Source organism: Phascolarctos cinereus, unplaced genomic scaffold (genome assembly GCF_003287225.1).
Source record: "Phascolarctos cinereus isolate Bilbo 61053 unplaced genomic scaffold, phaCin_HiC Scaffold_5;HRSCAF=322, whole genome shotgun sequence".
NCBI lineage: Eukaryota > Metazoa > Chordata > Mammalia > Diprotodontia > Phascolarctidae > Phascolarctos > Phascolarctos cinereus.
In genome coordinates, this window is record NW_027555958.1 from 117846831 (window position 1) to 117873461 (window position 26631).

At 37.4% G+C, this 26631-nt stretch overlaps 1 pseudogene; it reads right to left on the minus strand.

The window, feature by feature from the left end:
- Positions 1-23308: 23308 nt before the first annotated feature.
- LOC110203544 (heterogeneous nuclear ribonucleoprotein H-like) lies at positions 23309-24487 on the minus strand (annotated as a pseudogene).
- Positions 24488-26631: the final 2144 nt, after the last annotated feature.

The following is a 26631-nucleotide window of genomic DNA, read 5'->3' on the forward strand; positions in this document are numbered from 1 at the left end:
TTTAGTTAATAGATAAATAATAGATACAGATAGACATCTACATATAGATTCATAGAAATGGATATCTATGTAAAGATATAGATAAATGTAGATAAAGATAGATAACAGATATGTAGATAGAGGTAGATATCTACATAAATTTTATTGAGAGGTGTAGATAGAGACAGATATCTATGTAGAGATATGTAGAAACAGATATCTATCTATAGATATATATCCATACAGATGTAGAAAAAGATACCTACATATAGATATAGATAGATAGATATTAAATAGGTAGATCTGTAGATTATGAAACAGAGTAAACTATTTCAAGTACTCATTATCATCTGAGATGATGCTTTGCATATATATATTTTTGTAAACTTTGGAAATTATTTGTATAGCATATATGAGTTGCTGCTGTTTTAAATGATAACCACCATAAATATTTTTGCATTCGAGAAATTCCATGTTCTTGCTGCTTCCTTTGAGTCTGTTTTTTTTTTCTTACTCCATTTGGGCCTAAAAGAATTTTCCAGGCTTTAAAGCAACATCTCAAGAAAAAGATAGGCTTTTGCTATTCTAAACAGCTCACAGCTGCTAAATTCAGCTACGAAGCTTGCAACCATTCCTTGTTGCCAGAAAAATGTCCATTTGGAGCACAAGAAAAAGATTATCTTTTTCTGAATTTGGGAAAATTTGTTCACATTTTATTAACATATGTTTAGACACAGCAAGTCACATTTACCCAAATGTAATAAAACTATTTTCAAACAATTAAAAATATAGATATTTATACAGAGATGTAGACAGATATAGCTATGTTGATAGATAGATGTAGAGACAGATGGATATGTAGCTAAAGATAGATATAGATATCTATGTAAAGAGATATAGAGATGTAATAATAATAGAGAGATAGATTTATAGAAAGTTATGTATAGATACAGATAGATTATAAATACATAGTGATTGCTACCTAGCTGTATCTATGTGGATATAGATATCTAGATATAAATAGATTAGACATAGATATATAGATATTATAACCCTTAGAATGTAAGCTCCCTGCAGGCAGAGACTGCCTTTCACTTTTCTTGTATCTGTATCCACAGGCCTTAGCATGTGCCTGGCATATAGTATGTGCTTAATAAATGTTTGGTGACTTGACTCATGATAGATATTTACAAAAAGACCACCATAGAAATAATTGCAACCTATACACCAATATCTTTTATAGAAGATGAAGAGATAAAGAAATCCCACCCAAAAAAAAAACCAACTCAGTAAAACCTTCTAAATTAAATCAACATATATTTTGATACTTGACTTCAATGCTTAGATGAAAACAGTGGGGGAAAATATGTTGAACAATAGGCAGTGCTGTGCTGGTAAATGTTTAACAACCATCTCAAGAAAAGTGTATTCATGACACATTTTAAAGTTAAATCCACATTATTAACCCTCTCTTAAGACTAGACAATGAGCAAAACAATAAATCAAGTCCTGATTTGTAGCATTTGCCCGCATTGAAATTTTAACAATTGATTGACATTGAGAGCTCGCTCCAGCACACTCCTGAAAACAGCATTTACAAACAAGGAATAGGAGATATCAAAACTTTGAAGCCTACATAAATACCTCATGCCTGTAAATCTTTAGTATTTTCTGAAAAGAATCAGAAGGTGCTGAACATAGCAAACACTAAATTACATTCCCCCAAAAAGAAATTGGTTACATTTTAACAGACAGAAAATTACTCTTTACTAGCGTGGGTGTTACTCCTTAATCAGTTGTCTATGTGTTAGATCATTGAATTGGTAAATTAAAGAACAAAATTAATACAAGAGTAGAAGAAAGAATAAAATGAGAAAAGATATGTTGTGCAATGAAACTAACTCAACTCATCTGTTTAAACAAGTTACTGGCATGGAAAAAGGAGAAAGAGATGGAAGAAAAGGGTATTGACATCAACTATAAGAATTCCACACAGTTTGTCTAATGTAAATCAATTGCCACAAAAGGAGAGAGAAAGAACCTAAAAAACCACCTTAGCAAACATTCAGTTACTTGCCAAGCAGAGTGATTTGGCCACCAAGAACGATACAGGTTTGGAATATGAACTTGTCTGTAAAATCTTAGGGAGAACAATGATGGAAGATTAAGTATAATATTGCCCCTTATTTTTTTCTAATTTTATTTGTAAGATTATATTCATTTATGAACATGCATAGTCCAGGAAAACAAATTCACATATTGGCCGTGCTTGAAAATGTGAATCTCTCTAAATTTTAAGTATGCCACCGCTCCTGCAAGAGGTAAGTAGTGTACTTCATCTTCAGTCTTCTGGATTCGTGATTTATCATTGTATCAATTAGAGCATTATTGTTCGGTCATTTCAGTCAACTCTGACTCTGTGACAACATGTGGGTTTGTTTGCTTTCTGTTGTTGTTTTTTGGCAAAGATACTGGTGTAGCTTGCCATTTCCTTCTCTAGCTCATTTGACAGATGAGGAAACTGAGGCAAACAGGGTGAAGTGACTCGCCCAGGATCAAGCAGCTAGCGTCTGAGGACAGATTTAAACTCAGGAAAATGAGTCTTCCTGACTCCAGACCCAGTACTTTATCCACTTCATCACCTAGCTGTCCAATTAGTATTAGCTTTCAAAAACAAAAGGAATTTCAGATGATCATGGGTGCTTAAAATAGTTTACTCCAATTCAGAATCTACAGGTTTAAAGAATGTTTTGCAAGAGGCTTAATTAAACAAAATTATCTTGAGAGCATATAAAGTTGGGGAAAAAACAACAAACAGATGTGAGATGGAAAAGATTTTCTTTCCCTTCTCCATCCTCCTCCCTTCTCCACCTTCCGTCCCACTCCCAGCATCCCCTCCTCCCTGACTTAACCTCATCCTTTTTCCTCCCAAGCAGAACACTCAGGGTCACAATGTACTAGGTTTTCTGATATCTCCTCCTTCCAACATAGGATGTTGTCCCAGGGTTTCTTCCCCCCCGTACAGAGGTTCAGGCCTTTCACCCAAGTTTTACAGAACAAATCCTTTTATTAAGGGGATTTGTTCTGTGAAATTTGGATGCAGTCAAAGAGCTGCACTTGAGGCCCTAGAGGGACACATGTGGCCTCGAGGCCGCAGGTTCCCCACCCCTAGAGGTGATCTTGAAAGTCTTCTCCAGCTCTGAACTTTTATGACTCTATGAGTCCGAGTGACATGTTTCCTATAATAAATGTTTAACTGAACGAGAGGCACTACTGGCTGTTAGCATGAATTTTTTCACAATAAGAACGAGGTACTATTTATATATTCCCATCATACCCAGATAATTATGAGCTACATGCAATACTAGAATGTGTTTGTGGAAATGTCAGTTTTTCTGTGGTTAGCAGGAAACTGCTGATTTACGTTGTCTAGCTCTATCTCTCTTATGGATGGAAGTAGTCCTTTCCTTAGTCTAGAGATATGATCTATATGGATTTTATCCAATTAAACTCTCAGTTAAAGCCCACACACATTAGGAAAACTCCATCTTCTTCCTCCCATAAAAAAGTATGATGGAGTCAACCACACAAACATGGCTTGATTCTGCTGGAGAAGCAAAAGAAAAAGAACAAATCAACATAAATTAGAAGAACCACTTTGCAGGCTACATTCCAATGACTCATTCTAGAACTCGGCAGCCCTTAGCCATCTATAGGCATGCCCCAAACCTAGAAGTTCAGTCTTCCTTGGATATTCAGCCTTCCCATTGCATATTACCGCTATGATCAAGCAAACATTCGTTGAAGCTGTTCTATTCACAACTTTGAGGGGGTTCAATGTTGAACTAGTCAAAGGAACTAGTAATTGAGGTGAATTGATTGGTCTCCAGTTCCTTCTTAAGCACAGCCACCAGCAATCTGTGTTCAGAGGATTCATCCTTAGGCCACTTTTCCTCCCTGTTCACCATTCTACTCTGGTCCTACCACTAAACTCCCCTATTTCACTGTTCACTTCATTAGCCTGCTCTTGCCCAGAGGTACAATTTCCTTACTATAGTTCCATCATGAAAAAAATGACTAAGGCCAGAAGCAAAATCTCTCCTTGCCTGTGGAATCATATCTTACCTTTGTTTCTCCTCTGCAAAGGTCGTAAACCGGCTACCCCTCTATCTGTTTTGCCTTCATGGGCCCATCCTGGTTTTCCCTGCTGTTTGGTTCTTTTATTGCCTCAGTAGCCAGAGTTCTCTGAGTAAAGCCTGCCTTTCAAAGCTTTATGGGTAGGGACAACCTAAAGGATGGGACCCATTACTTAGTCATTTCTCTTCCATTGCTCTGAATGGATCAGAGTTGAGGTGGGGTGGGAGGACATATTACAAATGTTAGCATTCACTGGAAACATAAGTTTATATCTGAATAAGCTATTTTTTCCCACACTAAATTCTTGTTTGGATAAATGGTCAGATCCATAGGACTGAATTTTAAAGATCTTAATTGCTTGTCATTGACAGAAAGGGAAAGTGGCTAGTTACCCAGACAAGTAGCCAATTGCATATGGAAACGATTTGTAACTCTGTTGTCAGATTTGGAAATAACAAGTTCCCAAACATACTAAAATCCCACTTTCCACAGGAAGCTTTCCAGAGCCCCTCTTAATTCCAGTGCTTTCCTGATGTTAATTATTTCCTATGTATGCTGTATATGGCTTGCTTTGTCTATATTTGTTTGCATGTTGTCTTTCCCATTAAACTATAAGCTCCTTGAGGGCAGAAACTGTTCTTTGCCTCTTATCATATCCCCAGTCTTTAGTACAGTGCCTGGCACATTAGTGGGTACTTAATAAATGTTTATTGATTGAATGATACCTAACAGGAATTTTATGACATTCTGAAGTGGGGGGGGTGATGCAACAATGACAAAGCCTAATATAATCAATATAATCTTAAGTTGCATTAATAATAATGACAATAAAAGTTCTGTTATTATTTTATGCAACCTCAAAACTAATGAAATCTCAAGTTGTATCAAAAGAAGCGTGATAATCCTGGATGAGGGAGATGCCGATTCTATTATACTCTGCCTTGGGAGTTCACATCTGGAATATTTTTGTGTTGGTTTGTGGCATCACATTTTAGGAGATAAGCTGGTAAATTGGAGTATGTCTAGAGGGGGCCAAAATCAAGAGGGGAAACAATGTTATACAGCAAAAAGTTAAAGAAAATTCATAGTTTATTTCTTCTAGAGAAGAGATGATTTTGTTGGGATGAATTCAAATCTTTGAAGGGTTGACCAATAGGAGGCTGACAAATAAAAGCCACATTATGTTTAGACCCACAGGGCCACTAATTGATAGAAGCTATAGGGAAGCCTACATCTGCTTACTATAAGGAAAAAAAATTTTCTAGTTGTTCAAAACAATTTTATTCATTTGTTAGTCCAGCAAATATTTGTGAAGTATCTATTATATGCAAGGCACTGTGCTTGGTGCTGACCATACAAACTCAAAAACCAAACATTTCCTGCCCTCATTCTTTTCAGGGGAAACAGCATGCACACAGAAAATGAAATATAAAATATATATGAAGTAATTTCCAGGAAGAGGGAACCAGCAGCTAAAGGGATCAAGGGCCAAAGATTTCGGGTCAGGAGGGGCCCTAAAGGTCATTTAGCCTAACCCCCTAATTTCACAGAGACCCAGAAGGTTGTGACTTGGCCAAGGCCAGCATTTAAACCAAGGACCTGTAGCCATAGTTTTAGTTCTCCTTCCCCAATGTCTCGTCCTGTGGGAAATAACACTTGAGTTGAGCTTTGATAGAAATTAGAAATTCTATAAAGATAGAAATAAAAGAGAAAGTAGAATGCCTTCCAGGAATAGGGGACAGCTTGTGCAAAAATAAAGAGATGAGATGGAATCCTAAGAGCAATCAGGCCAATTTGGCTAAAATGTAAAGTGTGTTAAGGGGGAAAGTATGTAATTAACCCAGAAAGGGAGGCTGGAGTCAGATTGTGAAACCAAACGGAGGAGGTTGTATTTTATCCTAGCAGCAAGAGGGTGCCACTGAAGTCTTTGAACAGAGATTGGCATGGTCAGACCTGTGGTTTAGGAATACCAATTTGGCAGCTGTGTGGAAAATAGATTACAGAAGAAGGAAACTTGGAGCATGGAGACTAATTAGGAGGCTATTACAATAGTCTAGGTGAAAGGTGATGAGAACTGTGTTAGTAGAGAGAAAGGGACAGATGTGGGAGAGGCTATGGAGGTAAAATTAGCAAAGCTTGGAAAATGGTTAAATGGGCAAAAGTCCATGGCTGAAGGATCTGGGTACCCTCTCCCACTAAGGGGCCCAATTTCTGGATTCACAGATTTCATTTATGCCCTGGGGAGGCTGACCCCCAAAAAAGGAGTCAGGCTCACATGTTCTGGGTCTTTAGGCCCCCTCCCTGGTGCCTCAGGGAAAATCTCCTAAAGCTTAGGTTTGGCTCACTTCTAGTGTCTCCCCAAAAGGAATTAATAGATTCCTCTGTAAAAAGAAATTCAATATATGAAGTAGATGGAGTATAGGATAGCCATTTATTTCCTCCATCACAAAAGAAATCTTTAAAACACAAAAGACATATAGGCATGCATTGAAAAATACCTAAAGCATTATACATAACCTGTCCCTTCTCTTGTGTTTTCCTGGGAGACTGATATTTAAAACATTAAAACATGAAATATTTTATGGAATTGCAGAACTGTCATTTCACTATCACCATACTGTTTGAACAATCACCAACTCTCTGATCAACTCATCATGGTCTATATCTCTGCCAAGCACTGGTAGCTTCCCATGAGAAGTTATTCAGAGACCTCTTCCTGCTGATTTTCCCCAAACCGGACCCAAATGCTCCTGATCTCTCAAGCTCATGAGATTGCCATCAAGGCTGGAACATCTTATATCAGGTTCATGGTTTGGTTACCTGTGCTTACAGAATGAAACATAAATCAAAGGAAGCAGCCAGAGAATTGAGATCCAGACTCAGGATCACTTAGACTGCAGAAGCTTTGCGGACATACAGGAACAGCCAGCATAATTTCTGGGAGGTGGAGGAGAGGAATGGTCAGAGAGTACAATGACAAATCCCAATATAATCTTAAGTTGCCTTATCAATAGTGACAATAAAAATTCTGTTATTATTTTATATAACCGCAAAACTAATGAAATTTCAAGTTACATTAAAAGAAATATAGTAATCCTAGATGAGGGAGATGATAGTTCTACCATACTCTGCCTTGGGAGGCCACACCTGGAATATTTTTGTATTTGGTTTGTGGCATCACATTTTAGGATATAAGCTGGTGAATTGGAGTATGTCTAGAGGGGACCAAAATCAAAAGGGACTGGAAACACTGTCTGAAAAGTCTAAAAGAGAACTTATGGAGTTCCAACATATTTAACAGATTGGATGAGACCACAAGGGTGGTAGAAGTTTATCTCTCCTTTCAAAGTCTATTGAGTGGGGAGGTTTTTATGCTGAGTGGCCAATCCTTTTTGATGCCTCCCACCTCTTGCCATCATGAATGTTGGCCTCAAGAGTCTCTAAGTTTCCTTTCAGCTCTAAATCTATGATCTTATGATTGCCAATTGCCAGTTTGAATTCAAACTGGATGTATAGCAGCATACCACACAGAACTTATGAGCTTTTCCCTAAAACCCACTCCTTTTCTGAACATGTCTATTTCTGTTGAGGGAACTACCCTGCAATATATGACTTTGACCTTCTTTGGGTATGTACTCCATGATAAGAATCACTGGGCCAAAGAGTATAAGCAATTTAGTGATTTTTCTCTTATTATTACCAACCGTTTTTCAGAAGAGTTGGACAAATCCACAATTTCACCAATAGCATATTTGTGTGCCCATCTTCCCATCTGCCCCTCCGACCATGATGTTTTCATTTGGGAGATCATTTTTGCCAATTTTCTGGTGAAAATTACAAGATCTTTATTGTATTTCTCTTATGACTAATGACTTGAACCATGTTTCCATATGTTAAATGGTCCTTTACAATGCTTCTTTTAGAAACTATTTATACCCATGGCCATTTAAATATTGGGAAATGACTTTTGGCTTTATATTTATATAAGTGCTTTTTACATCTTGCAAATCAGGTTTTTATCAGTGATAATTAATTTTCCCATTTAACTGTTTCTCTTATGCTATGTACACTGATTTTGTCTGTACAAAAGCATTCCTTAATTTTATATAATCAAAATTATCTATTTTATTTTTTATGATTTTCTCTATCTCTGATCTGGAACTCTCCCTCTAGCCATCATTATGAAAGATAATTACATCTCTTCTCTATTTTTATGATACAACCTTTTATACTCAGGTCATTTAACCATTTGGAGCTTATTTATGGCATATTAAACTGGTCAAAGTCTATCTTGTGTCAAACTCCCTTCTAGTTTTGCCAACAGTTCTTGCCAATTCTTGAGTCCTTCTATGTTTTTCCAAACCAATCTTTGTCCTTAGGTTTATCAAACACTGGGCTTCTATTGCTTTTGGTTCTTGTTTATTTAATCTATTTCACTGATATACTTTTCTATTTTTAAGCTAATACCTAACAGTTTTGATGATTACTGTTGCATAGTACAGTCTGAGATCTGATAATGCCATGCCCCGTCATTGCTAATGTTCTTTTTCTTATTACCCTTGAAATCCTAGCCCTTTTATTCTTCCAAATTTGTTTTGTCACTAGTTTATCTAATTCTATAAAGTATCCCCTTGGTAGTTTGACTAGTATAACAATAAATCTATAAATTGATTTGGGTAATATTGTCATGGTCCAATTATGAGCAATGGATAGCTCTCCTATTATTTATCTTCCAATATTTTAATAAAAAACTTTTTGTATTTATGTTGATATAAATTCTTTGTAGTTCTTAGAAGGTTATGCCTCAGATATTTTATGCATTTTTTGGAGCTATTTTGAATGGGATTTCTTTTATTATTATGTTCTACGGCTTTTTTTTAATACCATAAAGTAATTCTGATGATTTTCTGGATTTGTTTTTTTATCCAGCTACTTTACTAAAACTATTCATAATATTAATTTTTATTGATTCTCTAGTGTTTTCTAGTTGTCTGAAGTATCATCATGTTGTCTGAAAATGGAGATAATTTAATTTCTTCTTCTTTATAGCTTTACATTCATTTCATCATCTTATTGATATAGGAAACATTTCTAGACTGTGGGGAGAATTGTCCTTGTTTTACCTCTTGCTTGTATTAGGAAAGATCTCAGAGTTTCTGCAATACAAATAATACTGGCTTTTAGTTTTTAGAGATGTGTTTTTGATCATGAAGATAAAAAGGTCCTTCCATACTTAAGCTACTTAGTTTTGTTTTTAAAAATGAGTATTTTATCTCAAAGTTTATTTTAATATTAGCATGCTATTTTTGTTGTTTTATGTTATTTATATGATTAATAGTGCTCATTGTTTTCCTAATAATGAAACACACTTCATCCTCCATCTCCCCTCATGTAAGTCTTACTTGATCATAGTAAATTATATTTTGAGTATATTATTTTAATCTGCTTGCTAGGACTCAAAAATTTTGTAACAATGATCATTAGTGAAAATGGTCTATGGTTCCCACTCTTCAGTTTTTCTCTCCCTGGTCTACAGTTCCCATTCTCTGTTCTTCCTGGTTTGTGTATAAGGAGTTTTTTTTTGTCATAAAACAAATTTGGTAGAGTGCCTTCTGCCTCTCTCTGTCTCTGTCTCTCTCTCTGTCTCTCTCTCTCTCTCTCTCTCTCTCTCTCTCTCTCTCTCTCTCTCTCTCTCTGTTTTTTTAAAATTTAGCAAATACCAAATAAAAATTAGCATTTCTATGTACAAAACAAAAAATAAAAAGATTGTACATGAAACCATTAATCCCTATTATGTAGCTTATTTTTTCTTTTAAATACATAATAAATTAAACATGTCACTTTCAAAGCTGTTCTGCTTTGTCTATGTTTCCTTCAGGCCTTCCTTTTCCTCTCTTTTGTACAATTTAAAAAACACTTCAATGACTGTCCTTCCTTTTCTTTTTGGTAAATCTATTGTGAGTGCCCCTCTGCCTTCCACCTCACCTCTAAATTTAAACAAACAAACAAACCCCAAACCAACAAAGATGAATAGTCAAGGAAAACAAATTTCCACATTACTTATATCCAAAAATTGATGTCTCATTCTGCACCTTGAGTTCATCAACTCTCTATCAGGAGATGTTTACTTAGAATGCTTCATCACTGATCCTTTGGAATTGTGGTTGGCCATCATATTTATCAGAGTTTTTAAATCTTTTCAAAGCCATTTTTCTTTACAGTGCTGTTGTTATTGTATATATTATTCTCTAGGTTCTGCTCACATCTGTCAATTGTATTAGTTTATATAAATCCTTCCCCTAATATATGTTGACTGTGTGACCTTGGGCAAGTCACTTAACATCTCATTGATGAACAGATTGTACCTACTTTCTTCTCTAGACCCTACCTCCTCATTTTCACATAAGGGTTGCTCTTCTATATCATCCCAGAACTGAGTTACTATAGGTAACTTGGTAGAGGGAGTTTCCTCACCTGAGGCTTCCCCAAACCAATGAAATCACAAGTCTGGTTTAAAAAAAAAAGTTCTTTTATTTCTCTGAATCTATACTCTTGAGAATTATCCACCTGTTCAAGTTTTGTTTTATTAATGTGAATACCATACAAACCCATCATTAGGTGGGAATATCAGTCTGGAGGAGGCCATGCTTGTGTAAGGTAACCATACTAGTCTAGTGGGGCATTTGCGGGCCTTCATAATCATAAGACTTAAGTGTTACGGAAATAGCTTGAACCAGAGTGCCTTTCACCTTCTGTTTTTTAACTCTAATCTATGGCAAATTGCCTTGTGTCTGAATTCTTTAATGAGCTAAAACCCTGTGGATTTTGGTACTGTGCAGAGACTGTGGTAACTCATTTGGCCTGACACTGGGATTATGCCTACTCTCTTCTCTGGCCCCAACTCCTCATTTTCACAAAAGGGTTGCTCTTCTCTATCATTTGAGGATAAGAGGAATGGAGTTGCATCTTAACTATCACACGTGAACTTTCCCCAAAATAAGACCTGAAAGAAAACACATTATATGTTCTCTAATGGAACAAAAGTCATAAGTATTAGCTTTTAGTCTAAGTGTTAGTCAGTTCTCTGACTCTCACAGTTCATAATACCTCGGCTAAAAATGGACAAAGGCAGCAAGTCTAAGTATGTTGTTCCAATGTCATTTGATAGATGGCCTCTGAAGTCCCTTCCAACTCTGAGAATCTGGAATTCTAAGCATCTTTCTTGTTTATAAGTACAAGTTAGGACAACAAGTTTGTTTCTGCATTTTCAAAACTCATCACAAATGGAATAAATGCACACTCTATGATCGAGCCATGCTAAAGATCCCAAAGTATAGGAAGAAATTGGGATTCTAACACCACATTTTCCCTTTCCTCAATCTGCTGGATCCTTCATTTAAAAGTTTACATCTTTTAGTGGAAAAATTAATTTCTCTTTCACAAGTTCCACTCACATTTTGTTGCTAATAAAACCAAGGATGTAAATACTATTAAGTACAAAACAGCCTGCTGCGTAATTGTTTCAAAGCAATTACAGATTATATCGAGCCATTCGTTGAGCAGAAACAGTTTTTTCCAAGACACCAGCTCCCTGTATCTTGAAATTTTATTAGTCTAAGAATTTCATGCACCATATGTTGGAATATGAGACTAGCTGCAATTGAACAAACAACTTTCTGATATATAAGTGAATGATAACCTGATTTTAAATGTGTTTATCTAATGAGATAGTAACTGTAATTTACAACACATATAAAAACCCCCACTGTTACTTCTGGCGCACCTTTTGGCTAAAAAGGGTGATGCAGGGAGATATGCTAATGACTATCGTCTTGGTTTTTACCAAGTCAGTAATAAAATTTGCATTTGATATTGTGCACAGTAAACTGGGTTATTAGCCTTGAAAATGAGTCTCATAAAATTTAAATATAGGCTTAAATCATATTAACTGTCCTGTAGGTTTTCTGAGAGGCTTTAAAGCATTGTGTGTTGGTTCTATAGTGTATGGAATGCAGATGTCAGTTTGCCTTCAGGGGGTGCCCCCAAAAGGATGCATATTGGAGCTGGGAAGATGCACAGAAAAAAAAAATCATCCACTCTTTGTTTCTCATGAAGCCTGGGAAAATAGTCCAGAGATAAAGGGTCTGGGGGAGGGGGGTTATGAAGGAAGGAGGATGGGCACATGGAAGAGAACCTAAAGTGCCCTAGGCAAACATTTAGCTCTGTTAGCACTCCAGTCACTTGTACCACACCCCTTTCCCTCCAATTGAGTTCTAGGAGCACTGACAACAAGACCTGTGGAGATTCAATCAAGTCTAAGGGTTGAGCATCTGTAGGAAAGTGGATACCTGTGAGACGGTTTTGGTTGTTGTTGTGGTTGTTGTTTGTTTGTTTTGTTTTTTAGCTCTAAAGACAGAAAATGAAGAGGCAAATTAGTGGTGACACCAACTTTTTCAGTCACTCCTAGCATCAGTAGGTTACTCTTCTAGCCATGTATAACTGTAATTACTCATGTCTCCCTGGCTACATAACATTTGATCTGTAGAGCAGCCATTCTCCATGAAAGACTTTTGCCTGAAAATAAATGAATCCTTTAGCCTATCAGTACAGCTTTTGTCCAAGCAGTCCAAGGCATGTTGGCCCAGTGGCTAAAGAATCTTGTAATAGTTGTGATCATTGAACAGGGCCATTTTCCTTCTAGTAATGAGTCAGCTCATCTTAAGCCAGGAGTAGGGAACCTGGGGCCTTCCAGGTCTTTGGATGCAGCCTTTTGACTGAGTCCAAGTTTTCCAGAACAAATCCTTTAATTAAGGGGATTTGTTCTATGAAGTTTGGATTAAGTCAAAGGGCTGCACTTGAGGACCTAGAGGGCCATATGTGGCCTCAAGGCTGCAAGTTCCCCACCCCTGTGCCTAGACACTATACGTGTAACGTGGTAGCAGCCACCAGGGAGAGAGGGGTATGTATTTAAAGCAGAGAAAACTCTGCTTCTCCATATTCTTAAGACATGTGTTACCATATTCAGGAAGGTATATCATACAATTTGCAGAGAAGGAAAGTAGATACAGCTGCTTCTGGTAGCCCTAACAAGGATACCAGTTTCTCCCATTCTAAGACTATCAGTAGTAATTAGATTAAAAAAAAAAAAGGGAAAGCTAAGCTTTGGTGTTTGGTACACCCATTGTACTGTGGGTAGTAGTGAGGGGTTTATGAGAGAGGAAGCAAGATAGCCAGGTGAGACTTTTTAGTGACAGAGCAGCTCTGGGGAATGTGGTTATCTGAGTGATTTTTCTCTTCACGTTTTGTTTGTGAAAATACTTTAACCCCTATTCCATGTTGAATGTGTCCCTGCTAGGGGCAGCTAAGTGGAGCGGTGGATAGAGCTCCAGACTTGGACTCAGGAAAACCTGAGTTCAAATCTGGCTTCAGACATTTGACACTTACTAGCTGTGTGACCCTGGGCAAGTCACTTAACCCCAATTGCCTCACCAAAAAAAAAAAAAAAGGAGAAAGAAAGAATGTGTCCCTGCTTGTGCATTAGTCTATGCTACAAGCTTCTTGAGATCACAGACACAAAATCTACCTAAGGATTGGTCAGTCATTAAAAGGTTGGTGGAGTTGACATCACCTTCTAGTCCTTTCTTATCCTCTCTAGTTTGCCTGTCAGAAGTTACAGTGAGGCTCATGACACACATGGATAATGGTTAAAATAAAAACATAGATCACCCCAATTACAGATTTTTCTATAAAACATAACTAAAAATAATGATATATTTAACAAATGTTAATTACCTCTACATCTATATTAGTATCACATTAAAATACTATTTGAGGAAAGGTTTAAATGAATTGAACAACTAAGGCATAACTTAGAATGCCTTCTCTCATTATAATCAATTTTTATTTATCCCTCTTTACCTTTAGCTCATTCACCCTTCTCGCTTCAAGGAGAATCCTCTTAACTTATGATCAATCTGGACCTCTTCACAAATGCTGAACTTGATGCTTTGTTTGATTTTATTCAATGATATAAGTTTTCCCTTTTAGTAATTTGATTGATAGAATCATAGAGTTTAGGTTTGGAAGGGAGGAAAAGGAATAAGCATTTTTATAGTGCCTACTATGTACCAGACTCTTATGCCAAACATGTTTTAAATATTATCTCATTTGGTCCTCACCACTACCCTGTGAGGTAGATGCAGTTATTATCTCCATTTTATAGTTGAAGAAAACTGAAACTAACAGAGGTTAAGTGACTTGTCCAGGGTCACACAGCTAGTAAGTGTCTGAGGCCGGATTTGAGCTTAGGTCTTCCTCACTCCAGTCCCAGCTGTATCCATTGCACAGCCTATCACCTAGTCATAGTATTGTAGGAGAATTGCTTTGGAGCTAGGAGGAGCCTTAAATGTCACATAGTACAATTCTCTCATTTTGCAGATGAGGAAATAGAGCCAAATTGCCAAACGTCATACAGATAGCAATGGTAGTCAGAAATTGAACCCAGGTCCTTTAAATTCTCTTTGCATTATCAATGAGGAAATACTACAACCCATTAGCTCTAATCATTTGACCAGGAAACCTGACCTGGGAGTTCCTGTTCTGGTGCTAAGCCAACTAACTTTGACCTTTTATCTTTCATTTGTGACCTTTCATCTTAAAGGCCAAGAAAAAAGAAAGAAAGAAAAGAATTTCATCAAGATCTTTTCTCAGCAATCCTATTGCCAACTAGGTTACTTTTCTTCTAATTTTCAATGTGCATTTTATCATTTCTGCATTGAATACCAGGTAGACTGATTCTTTTTCGGCACCTCTCTGCCTCTCCCCCATCTGAATTATTGAAGAAATCTTGTAAAAAACCAAAAATAGCTTTTAGACTCAGTCACTGACTGTGGTTTCTTCACAAGGTCAAAGAGACTCATCTGGAACTCACAATGTGAGCCTGCCATCATAGGTCTGAAGTGTCTCATTTATCTGAAAGTTCTACTCAACCAACAAGGATTATTTGTGGTGTTATTACAGTCTTCTTTTTATTCTGCAGAATTCACTTTAGCTAAACCTTCTAAATCTGTAAGCAGTACATCCATTTGCCAAAAACCAGTGACACAGCATGCTGTGGATTAACTTCTCACATAACATTGCTCAACATAGAACTTGGCTGTATTTTTCTATCTAGGGGAAATACTACTTGGATTGTCCTCTCATTGGAGGAAACTGAAGAACTTATTTTGCAATCAACAATGAAGAAATGAAGAAATATTCCTATAAAATATAAATATCCTCTTTTTTTTTTTGGTATTTGTATCCCCAGAGCGTAGCTCAATGCCTGGTAAACAATAAGTGCTTAATAAATGCTTGTTGATTCATTAATTGATCAATTTCACATACTCTCAGTTACTGTTCCAAGGATGGAATTGAAGTTTCCCTGATCCTTTGACACTACCTTGTCTAGCCTCTCTGGGGACCAGAGCCTTCATCTGAATAATGGCTTATTGGACAAACGGTATCGTTGTGTGCCAGAGACAAGAGCAGTGTCTACTAGAACAGACTTTATGGAGTTGTGAATGTAGCAGATAGACCCTTTCCAATGAGTACCCAAGTTTGTAACTGACCAGGATTTCTGTACCTTCCCACTTCAACCACTAGAAATTCAACTACCAGACCCACGATCTCTTCCAAAAGTCTTTTCAGTGGGATATGGTCTATGTAGTAATGAAGGTTGACATCAAAAGGGACAGTCGAATGGTCCAAGGCACCTATCAAGAGGCTTTGCTTGCTTGCTGCTTGTCCTTCGTTCTCCAAAAGGACCATGGCCTGAGGGAGGTGATGCCACGACATGCAAGGGAATTGGATTTGACTGAGGGCATAGTAGAAGCATGGAAATATGACAAAGCCTTGGGACAGGACTATCAAAATGCTCTACTGTCCCTGCTAGGTGAAAGTGAACTGATTCTAATGTTCTTCAGTGCCAGGAATAAAGAAGAACGTGTCCACTAGGTCATCCACATCTTACCATTTTGCTGAGGACGTTGTCTACCTGTTCTACTAAGGAGACATGTCTAGGATGATAGGGGTAGAAGACAATCAGTGCTGATCTTTTAGCAGTCTAATCATTTTCCTTACTGGCCAGACTTTGGAGTTGTAAACCAATATGGTGGATATAATGGGTCCTTATTCCCTAAGCTCATTGATATTTTGAGACACAGCTTTGACCCCAACCAGCATGTGGTACTACAGCTGTCTGACCAACTGTTATGGCCAATAAAGCCCCAAGGGTTCCCATTATACACAGAGACGTCCAGAAGTCCAGAAGCTACACAGTGATGGAGGATGTTAAAAATGAACAAATGAATAAACAACAACAACAAAAACACCTCTTCCCTTCTCTGTCCTTCCCAGTGCCTTAGGATATTCATCTCAACAAAATCTGTAGGGCCCAAAGAGACAGCAGGTTAGGGACATAAGACAAGAGGACAGAAAATAGTTCTGAATCTGGTTCTTTTCTCAAAGACTGCCTGTCTTCTGTATATTTAAAAACATACAATCAAACTCTCACATTTGGAGGGATCCCCAAAGGTCAGGGTGACTTCAGCAGCACAATCTAAAAGGTTTCTCTTGCTCCAATGACCTGGGCAAAAGGTCTTGCTTGAGTCCCAGCTAGAGGGGGCAGGGACATCACCTTTCCCGGGGCCCAGATGCCCCATAATGGGACTGGATTTGGCATTATTGATCAAAACAAATCAGAAAATTAACAGGGGTCTATGCCAGGGCAGCAGAAGCAAATCAAGTTAGAGAGAAGTGTCTTGGGGTCTAGATCCTGTCCTCTGAGTTATCAAGCCATGATGTATAACATTTGACAATTTCCAAGGGAAATATACTAAAAATTTAGCAATCAGTTCTCCTGAGCCAGTTTGAGCTAGTTCTAGCACACCCTTGAGGTGCCTTCTACCGTTTTGCTTGGTACCGTAAGAGGTACTTCCAGGCGGCAAGTAGGGGTGAATCTCCTCCAACTCTTAAATTATTTAAGTATAGACTCAGTAGGACCTGCATTTGAATCCTACTTCTGATACTTTCTAGCTATGTGACCCTAGGTAAGTCATTTAACCTGTCTGTCTCTCAGGCAACTCCATAAGACTTATCTTTTAAGTTATAGATGAGTTGCAATCTGACTTGGTGGAAGGAATGCCCACACTATGAGCTCTCTACATTGATGAAATATCTAATACTTAACATATTTATGAATGGATGTTTTCTGATTGTGAAGCCTGGAATATCACAGTCTCAGAAAAAAACAGTTCCTGTATCATCTAAAGTACAATGGAGAGACACAGAGTAAGAGACTCATAAGCAGGTTGCTACATTTTATGAATAAATGACACAGAAGGAGCAGAAAATGTATTACTAGAGAACTGAATGATTCTTTTAAAAAAGATGAGCTTTTTACAACGTCCAGAAATATGACATAAAACAAAACTTTCATGCTGTATTTCTTTAAATGATCTACAGGCATAGGGAGCATCGAGGTGGCACAGTGGATAGTGCACTGGACTTGATCAAAGACCTGTGTTCAAATCTGGCCTCAGACATGTAATAACTGTGTGACCCTGGGCAAGACACTTCCCCTCCAAATGTTGCAGGTAAATCTCTAAGACTGTAAGTTGCAGAGAAGTGGCTGATCTGAATTGAGAGGGGAATTTCCTCCCTGGGAGCTCTATGCACCAATAAAACATAGGTCTGATTTTTTTAAAAAAATCAAGGGGCAGCTAGGTGGCACCACCCTGGAGTCAGGAGGACCTGAGTTCAAATACGGCCTCAGACACATAATACTTCCTAGCTGTGTGACTCTGGGCAAGTCACTTAACCTCAATTGCCTAACTAAAAATAAATAAAATAAAATAAAATAATAAATTTTTTAAAAAATCAAACATAGCCATGACTCAAAGTTCTAGCAGTGGCTTTAAGAGGCACCCAATTGCCAAACAATATAATATTATCCCCCAGAAAATCTAAATATTTGAGGTATGGTGCTCAGTATTTTCTACTTTATACAGAATTTCACTAAAGGGTGTTACAAATAGATCTATATCCTTGTAAAAGAAATAAAATTTTTCATATTGACTTGATTGGCGATAGTCATCCTCTGCAACCCCACCAACCACATGTGTTTATTTGCTCCAGTTATGACAGGAATTGAGGGTCATAGTCTAGACAGCCAAACCCTAAGAGATGTAATTTGATTAGGCTGTTTGCCCACTCTGAACAAGAAAGGTAACAAGTGCCACAAAAGCGGAACAGGACAGGTCTGCAATTTCCATCTTAGAAAATAAACAGGGAAGCAGTCACTGGTTTGTATTGACATTGTTAGAAAAACACAGCCTATACTTTATGTAGGGCATAACTTCAGTGAAATGTGTTTTCCAGAATACACCCCATTGTTTACATAGAAAATGGCTCCTTTTGGGCACTCATCCCAGCTTCATTAAGCATGTGTTATGATAAGAACCTGATGCGTTCATGGATTGAGAAATTCTGCTGATCAGGCTAAAAACCCAAACTGCTAGCTTCCATTTGCTTCGGCTCTATGTCTCTGTGTCTCTCTCTCTGTGTATCTCTGTCTTGCTCTCTGGAAATATTATTTTGCTGCTTCTCTTTATTTTAAATATTATCATCACTTTTCAAAGACTTCCTGCTGCCACCATCCCTTCTTCCACAATCCCAATTGAATCCTCCTTGAACAGATAATAAATAGCAGATAGATAACAAAATGGTATAATTCAGCAAATAAATCAACCCATTGTCCATGTCCAGGAATAAGGCGCCACATTGCACCCATTGTGCACACAGTGCACCCATTAGTCCACTGCCTTTATGCTGGAAGGCTATAAGTAGGCTGGACTTTCCATTCTCAAAAGTGACAATTAGAGAACCAAGATGGTGGTGTACAGGGTAAGACCCAGCTAAACTCTCCCAACATTCTCCTCCAAACAACTTTAAACTAATTCCTTAAATCAAATTTTGGAGTGGCAGGGCCAACAAAAGGTCAGAGGGAGACAACTTAGGAGGTCTGTAACACCAAGATGGGAGCAGGACCCTTCCTGGGAAAGGTAACACCAAGGTGGGAACATGGCAGGTGCACCAGTACTAGGCCTTGGTGGTAGCTGTGATAGCAGCAGCAGCAGCAGCACTTTTAGAGCTCTTAGCCCAGAGATGGTAAGAGGATCAGACAACTGGTCAGAAAGAAATTACAAAAACTACTTTGTGGCTCTGAGTGTAGCTGGTGCCAATTTACAATTCTATTGCCCATAAGCAGTTCCGGGATGAAGAGGAGAGCTGGTGGTCAGTCAAAAGGGAACAGGGGCCCTGGTCAAAATTTTAGGGCCAAGAGGGGTACTACTATTGTGGCTGCAGGGGAACAGGGACCCTTCTTGGGAAAAGACCAGAGCAAAGACCAGGAAAGAGTGACCACATCTCTGCCAGGATAACACCAACTTGGAAGTACTGAAAACTTCCTGTCCCCCAGAACTAGTTCTGGAAACAGCAGCATGAAAAAGCCCAAAGCTTGACACAGTGCCTCCCCACCCCCATGTTAACAGAGTCAAATTCTAACATAAAGTTCAAAGTCGAGAAATAGGCTGGAAAAAATAAGCAAACAACAGCAACAAAAATAGAACTTGATCATAAAAAGCTACTACAGTAGGAGGGAAGACCAAGACATAAACTCAGAAGAAAACAACTACAAACAAAGCCTCAAAGAAATATACTAATTGGACCCAAGCCCAATAAGAATTCCTGGAAGAGTTAAAGAAAGAGATAAGAGTGTTAGAGGAAAAACTAAGAAAAAAAATTAAAGTAATGCAAGAAAATTATGAAGAGAATTAACAGCTTGGTAAAAGCGGCACAAAAAAAAAAACCGAAGAAAATATCACCTTAAAAAAAAAAACAGAATTGACCTAATGGTAAAAGAGGCACATACATTCACTGAAGAAAATAACTCCTTAAAAAGAAGAATTGGCCAAATGGGCAAAGGGGTATGAAAGTTGACTAAAGAAAATAATTTCTTAAAAATTAGAATTGGGCAAGTGGAAGCTAATGATTCCATAAGACATCAAGGAACAATAAAATAAAGTCAAAAGAATGAAAAAATAGAAGAAAATGTAAACTATTTCATTGGAAAAACAAGTGACCTGGAAAATAGATTGAGGAGAGATAATTTAAGAATTATTGGACTACCTGAAAGCCATCATCAAAAAAGGAGCCTAGACATCATATTTTAAATGATTATAAAATAAGACTACCCCATTATCTTAGAAACAGATGGTAAAATAGAAATTGAAAAAAAGTCTACCAATCACCTCTTGAAAGAAATCCTCAAATAAAAACTCCCAGGAATATTTTAGCCAAATTCCAGAGCTCTCAGGTCAAGGAGGAAATGTCACAAGCAACAAGAAAGAAACAACTCAGATATCATGGAGACACAGTCAGGATCACACAAGATTTAGCAGCTTCCACTTTAAAGGACTAGAGGGATTGGAATAAAATATTCTGGAGGACAAAGGAGTTAGAATTGTAATCAAGAATAACCTACCCAACAAAACTGAGTATAATCTTTGGGGGGAGGGGAATGGATATTTAATGAAATAGAGGGATTTCAAACATTCCTGAAGAAAAGACCAGAGGTGAACAGAAAATTTAACATTGAAATATAAGGCTCAAGAGAAGTATAAAAAGGTAAAAATAAAAGAGTAATCATGAGAGACTCAATAAAGTTAAACTGTTGATATTCCTATATGGGAAGATGATACTTGTAACTCCTAAGAACTTTATGGTTATTAGGTCAGTTAGAAGGAGTCTACTTAGACAGAGGGCATGTGTGTGAGTCAATTATGTTGGGATAATCTCAAAAAAAAAATGAAAGGATGAGCAAGTGGGGTGCACTGGGAGAAAGAGGAAGGAAGAGGTAGAATGGAGGAATTTTTCTCACATAAAAGAGGTTTGCAAGAGCTTTTATAGTGAAGGGCAAATGATGAGGGTGAGCAATGAGTCCCTTAAAATTACTCTTTCATGTTTATCTTTTTATGCTTCTCTTGAGTCATCTGTTTGAATGTCAGATTTTCTATTTTTCTCTGGTCTTTTCATCAGGAATGCTTGGAAGTCCCCTATTTCATTAAAAAGAGAGAGATAGAAGGGTAAACAGAAGAAAATAGAATGGAGGGAATATACAGTTAGTAATAATCACTGTGAATGTGAATAGGTAATAGTGAATAGGTTCACTCTTAAGTGGAAATGAATAACAAAATGGATTAGAAACCAGAATCCAACAATATGTCATTTGCAAGAGACATTTTTGAAACAGAAATACATGAAGTATTAAAATAAAGGACTGGACCAGAATCTATTATGTTTTAGCTAAATTTAAAAAAAAGGCAAGGGTTAGCAATCATGATATCAGACAAAGAAAAAGTAAAATGGACCTAATTGAAAGAGGTAATCAGGAAAACTACATTTTGCTTAAAGGCACTATTACTGGTGTTGTTGTTGTTGTCCGTCCTTCATTCTTGAAGAAGACCACTGACATCATGAGTGTGATGTCTTGACTCATGCATGAATTGGATTTGAGTGAGACAGAGCTATGCAAAATCCAAAAAGGTACAGATAATGAAGTAATATGAAATTTTTTATAAAAAGTTTCTCTGTTAAAGACCTCATTTTCTAAGTATATAGGGAACTGAGTCAAATTTATAAAAATAAGAGTCATTCCTCAATTGATAAATGGTCAAAAGTTTTGAACAGGCAGTTTCAGAAAAAGAAATCAAAGCTATCAATAGTCAGAAGAAAAATGTTCTAATACCACTATTGATTAGAGAAAGGCAAAGTAAAACAAGTCTGAGATACCACCTCACAACCATCAGAAATGACAAATGCTGGAGGGGATGAAGGAAAATAGGTACTTTAATGAACTGGCCCAAAATTCTGGAAAACAGTCCAAAATCATGCCCAAAGTACTATAAAACTGTATATACCCTTTGATACAGCAATACCATTCTTAGGTCTGTACCCCAAAGAGATCAAAGAAAAAGAAAAAGGACCTATATGTATACAAATATTTATAGCAGCTTTTTTGTGGTGGCAAAGAATTGAAAATTGAAAGAATACTCACCAATTGGGGAATGGCTGAACAAGTTGTAGCATATAATTGTGCTGGAGTACTATTGAAATGATGGTGGGGTGATTTCAGAAAAAAACATGGCAAAACCTATATGAACTGATGCAAAGTAAAGTGAGAAGAACCAGGAGTACGCAGTAAAAGCAATGTTGTAATGATGACCAACTGTGAAAGACTTGGCCACTCTGATCAATACGTTGATTCAAGACAATTCCAAATGACTCATGATGAAAAAATGCTGTCCCCTCCAGAGAGAAAACTGATGAACTGAGTGAAAATTGGAGTAAAACTTGCTTGATTTCTTGATTTATTTTGCAATATGGCTAAGAAGGAGCCATTGCATGTTAAGAAGGAAATACATTTTGCATGATTTCATGTTTAATTAAAATCATATTATTTGCCTTTTCAGTGTGTGGGGGAGGGGTAGGAAGGAAGGAGAAAATCCGGAACTCAAAATTTTAAAAGAAAAAAATATTTAAAATAATTTTTTTTAAAGTGACAATTGGTCACTTCATTGATCAAAGTTTTGAAGTCTTTCTGTGTCCATGGTCTAACTTGCTCTGGTTCTGTTATTTTTGTGCCTATATTTGGGGAAGGAGAAAGGATAAGTGAATGAGTGGAGCCATACAACCCAATAGCTAAGCAATATATTAATCTGCTGTGTTTTAGCTTGTGGGGCAGAAGGAAAACCTCAGATCCAGTTTAGTTCTGTCTTCTAGGAAATTTACCTAAAATCAGTAAATCAAAACTATGAGATTCTCCAGTTTTTCCAAATTTTGAAAGGAAGATTTTTTGAACAAGTTTCACTTAGCAAACTATACCTAAAAGAAAACTAAAAGACAATGAAAGATTTAAATCAGAGCCTCAGAATTTAACGTAAATCCCAAGTCCCAAATCCCAAAGTATGCAAATTGCATTTCAAAATTGTCCCCATTAACTATTTTTTAAATAAAAGCTTAAAATCACATGCTTTATAGGACATCAAATGTTTGCTTCAGCTGCAGAATTCAAGGAGAGTTCTATATATTTGTGTTACGTGTTCACTTTATCTTTCGATGTTGCTGCTGCAGCATCTTCACTAATAGCAAATTTAATATCTACTTCTCCAGTCACTCTTTTATCAGGCCTGATTTCAATGTTTACTTGCACCAAGTTAAGTGGTAAGAAAAAGATAGATAGGTGGAACAGACAAATAAATAGATACATAGATGGAGCAGACAAATAGATACATAGATGAACAAATAGATGGAACAGACAGAGACAGATGAAGCAGACAGATGGGATAGATGATAGATAGATAGATAGATAGATAGATAGATAGATAGATAGATAGATAGATAGACAGACAAATAGGTAGTAGGTAGATAGATTTCAGTAACTTTATAAGACAGTCCTCTCTGTTGTATTCCAGGAAGCAGATCTGGTGTCTCTTTGTTTATAATCAGTGATTCGTCCCACCCAAAGACATATCCATCACTACATCCACTGTACTCACCATAGCCTCTATACCCACCACCACAGGTACCATACCTCATTCTTTCTAACCCAGTTCCTCTACAAATGTTGTTATAGCCTCTGGCAGCTGTGGACCTCTCTTACAGAGCTGGACACTGTCACTCTTAGTTTTCATTGGGGATCATAATAAGTATGAACTTGTACCTGGCTGCTCTTGAAGATTTCAATGAAATTATACTCTATTCTTTTCCTTGTGTTTCTTTAGAGCTTTTTCAACCATTTCCCATGAAACAGATTGCATACTCCTCCTCTGGAAATCCACTGTCAATGCTATCTCATTGGGCGCAATTTCCCAAACTGAAAAATATAACTGAACAATTTTTTCCTTGCTATAGCCAAATGAGAACTCTCAAAAGCTCACAAAGACACCATTGGCAGTGTCAGGACCATTTGGACCAGTGTCCTTCAACACCCAAACCATTTCAACATGGTTTAACTTGAATGCTTAAACATATCTGTCCAATAGTTTCTCTCTCTTTTTTTCAGTGCCAATTTGATTTCATCTTCCAACCCAAGTAAACAAATGCTTCTTTATTTCCTCTACCTGCTCGGGTATAGCTGAAACAAATATTCAAATACCCGATTTTGAATTTTGCATTCCAAGAAGTAGCACTGGATCTCATCTGCTGAGCAGGACAAGGGCAAACCCAAGATCTTCACCACAAAGCCTTCTCTGCTTTTGGGGTTTGGCAGCATCTTGTGCAATCAGCAGCAGTCATTCAATACCTGACTTTGGTATGGCTACAAAGAAAAATCCATAAAACTCTGTCTCAGTATGGTTTAATCCCTCAACCAGGAGAAACCATGGCACTTTTGGTGAGCAGAATTAAGTCTTCATCCTTTATGTTTCTCTGTACACAAATACCCAAACACTATTTCTTTCTGTCAATAGCAGCTGGGTGGCACAGTGGACAGAGTACTGGACTTGTAGTCAAGAAGAACTGAGTTTGAATCCTGACTCAGAAACTTATTAGCTGTGTGACCCTGAGCAAGTCACTTAACCTCTTTCACTCTCAGTTTACTCATCTGCAAAATGGGGGTAATAATAGCATTTGCTTTACAGGGCTTTTGTGAGGATGAAATGAGATATTATGTCTTAAAGCAATGTATAAATGTTAGTTATTGCTATAAAAAGACACTAAATTGATCAGCTTTATTGACTTGAAAAAAATGAATACAAACTACCTAAATAAAAATTAGAAAAGTGACTTTACAAAACAAAATAAGTTATAGAATTGGCTTCTGCCCAAATCAGGCAAAGGGGAATGAAAGAGGAATGAACTTCACACTCTTCTTACCAGTTCTCCCAAATGGGAAGTCAGGAACTCACTCTCACAGTCTGGCTACTGAAAGCAGCAGTAACTAGAGCACCCAAGGCCTAGACGATAGCCAGCATAGGGCAGCTGTGGCACCTCAGTGTTCAGTTTTCCCCAGCTCTGGTATCTTGCTCCAGATCCCACCTCATTCTCCTAACTCTGTTGAATCCAGAACATTTGCTGTGGTCACTGACAGAGCTGCTGCTGCCCCTCCTTTGGCAATGTAGCAGTGCTCAATTCAAAAGACCTCCTAGTGTGGCCTAACTCCATTCTCCTGTTTGTACTCCTATAGATGTGTCCAGCACAAAGATAGTGACAGTCTCATTCTATCCCAGAGTGGGAAGAAAAAAGTGTTGTCTTTCTAGGACTACATCACTCAGAAGTGCCCCCTCTGTACCATCACCACCGCAACAGAGTTAGACCCCGAAGACTTCCCCCTACTGCAAGAAAGTCCCTCAAAAAGTGGTCACACAAACTTTCCCAAGTTTTTCTGAATTTTTCGTATTCATCAATTCTTATGATATAATAATATTTCATTGCATTCCTAAACCAAAACCTGTTCAGCTATTTGACAACCAATGGAGTTTCACTTTCGTTCCAGTTCTTTGCAGCTACAACGATTCTTTAGCTCTCTCTTTAACATTTGGACTTCCTGAAAACAGCTACCTCATTTAAATAACTTCCTCACTTAATGGAAAAGTTGGAATTATTGACAATGACCAAATGCAGGTATCTCATTTCCATAGTTTACAATCAATTCACTTGCATGTTTATGAAGATTTGAAGAGTTTCCAATGAAACCAATGAGTAGCTTTTCAATTCTCACTTTTCAGCTTTCCTTATGGTGTGCCCTTTTATTTAGGGTCACTGTTTATGTTTTGCCATTTGCTTGATGATTTTGATTTTATCTTTTTGGGCTTCGGATTGGACCAACCAAAGAATCGAAAAGTCAGAATGCCCTGTTTCCATGTGATGTAAATCAAATTGCATGAAAACTAAGGCCAGACCAAGTACTTCAAAATGCAAATGCATTTCAGAACAGGCAATAAATTTGAGGAAAGCTGCTGTGTCCTTCTTAATTGATGCTGATTTTATATTACGATTCCACAGGAAAGGACTAGGGTGAGAGTTACATACCACCAAACAAATGTTTTAGGGGCCAGTCAGCCAAGTCTTATCTGTTGTGGACCTTACTTAATACGAATTCATAGCATAGTGTATTTGGAAAATGGATGGCATATTTTAGCAGATGGATTACACTTTAAAGAATCACAGAAATTCAGAGATGAAAGAGTCCTAAGAGGTCATCTGGTTCTGTCTGTATTGAAAAGTAATACTTTCCGTAACATTCCCCAAAAATAATTTTTCTAGACTCTTCTTGTAAAGACTAGCAGAGATGGAGAATTCACTATCTCGTGAGGCATTCCATTTCTCTTTTGGACTGTTCTAATTGTTAGAAAGTTTTTCCTTACACTGAGCCAAAATCTGCTTCTCTGTCTCTTCCACCTATTCTTTCCACTTCTT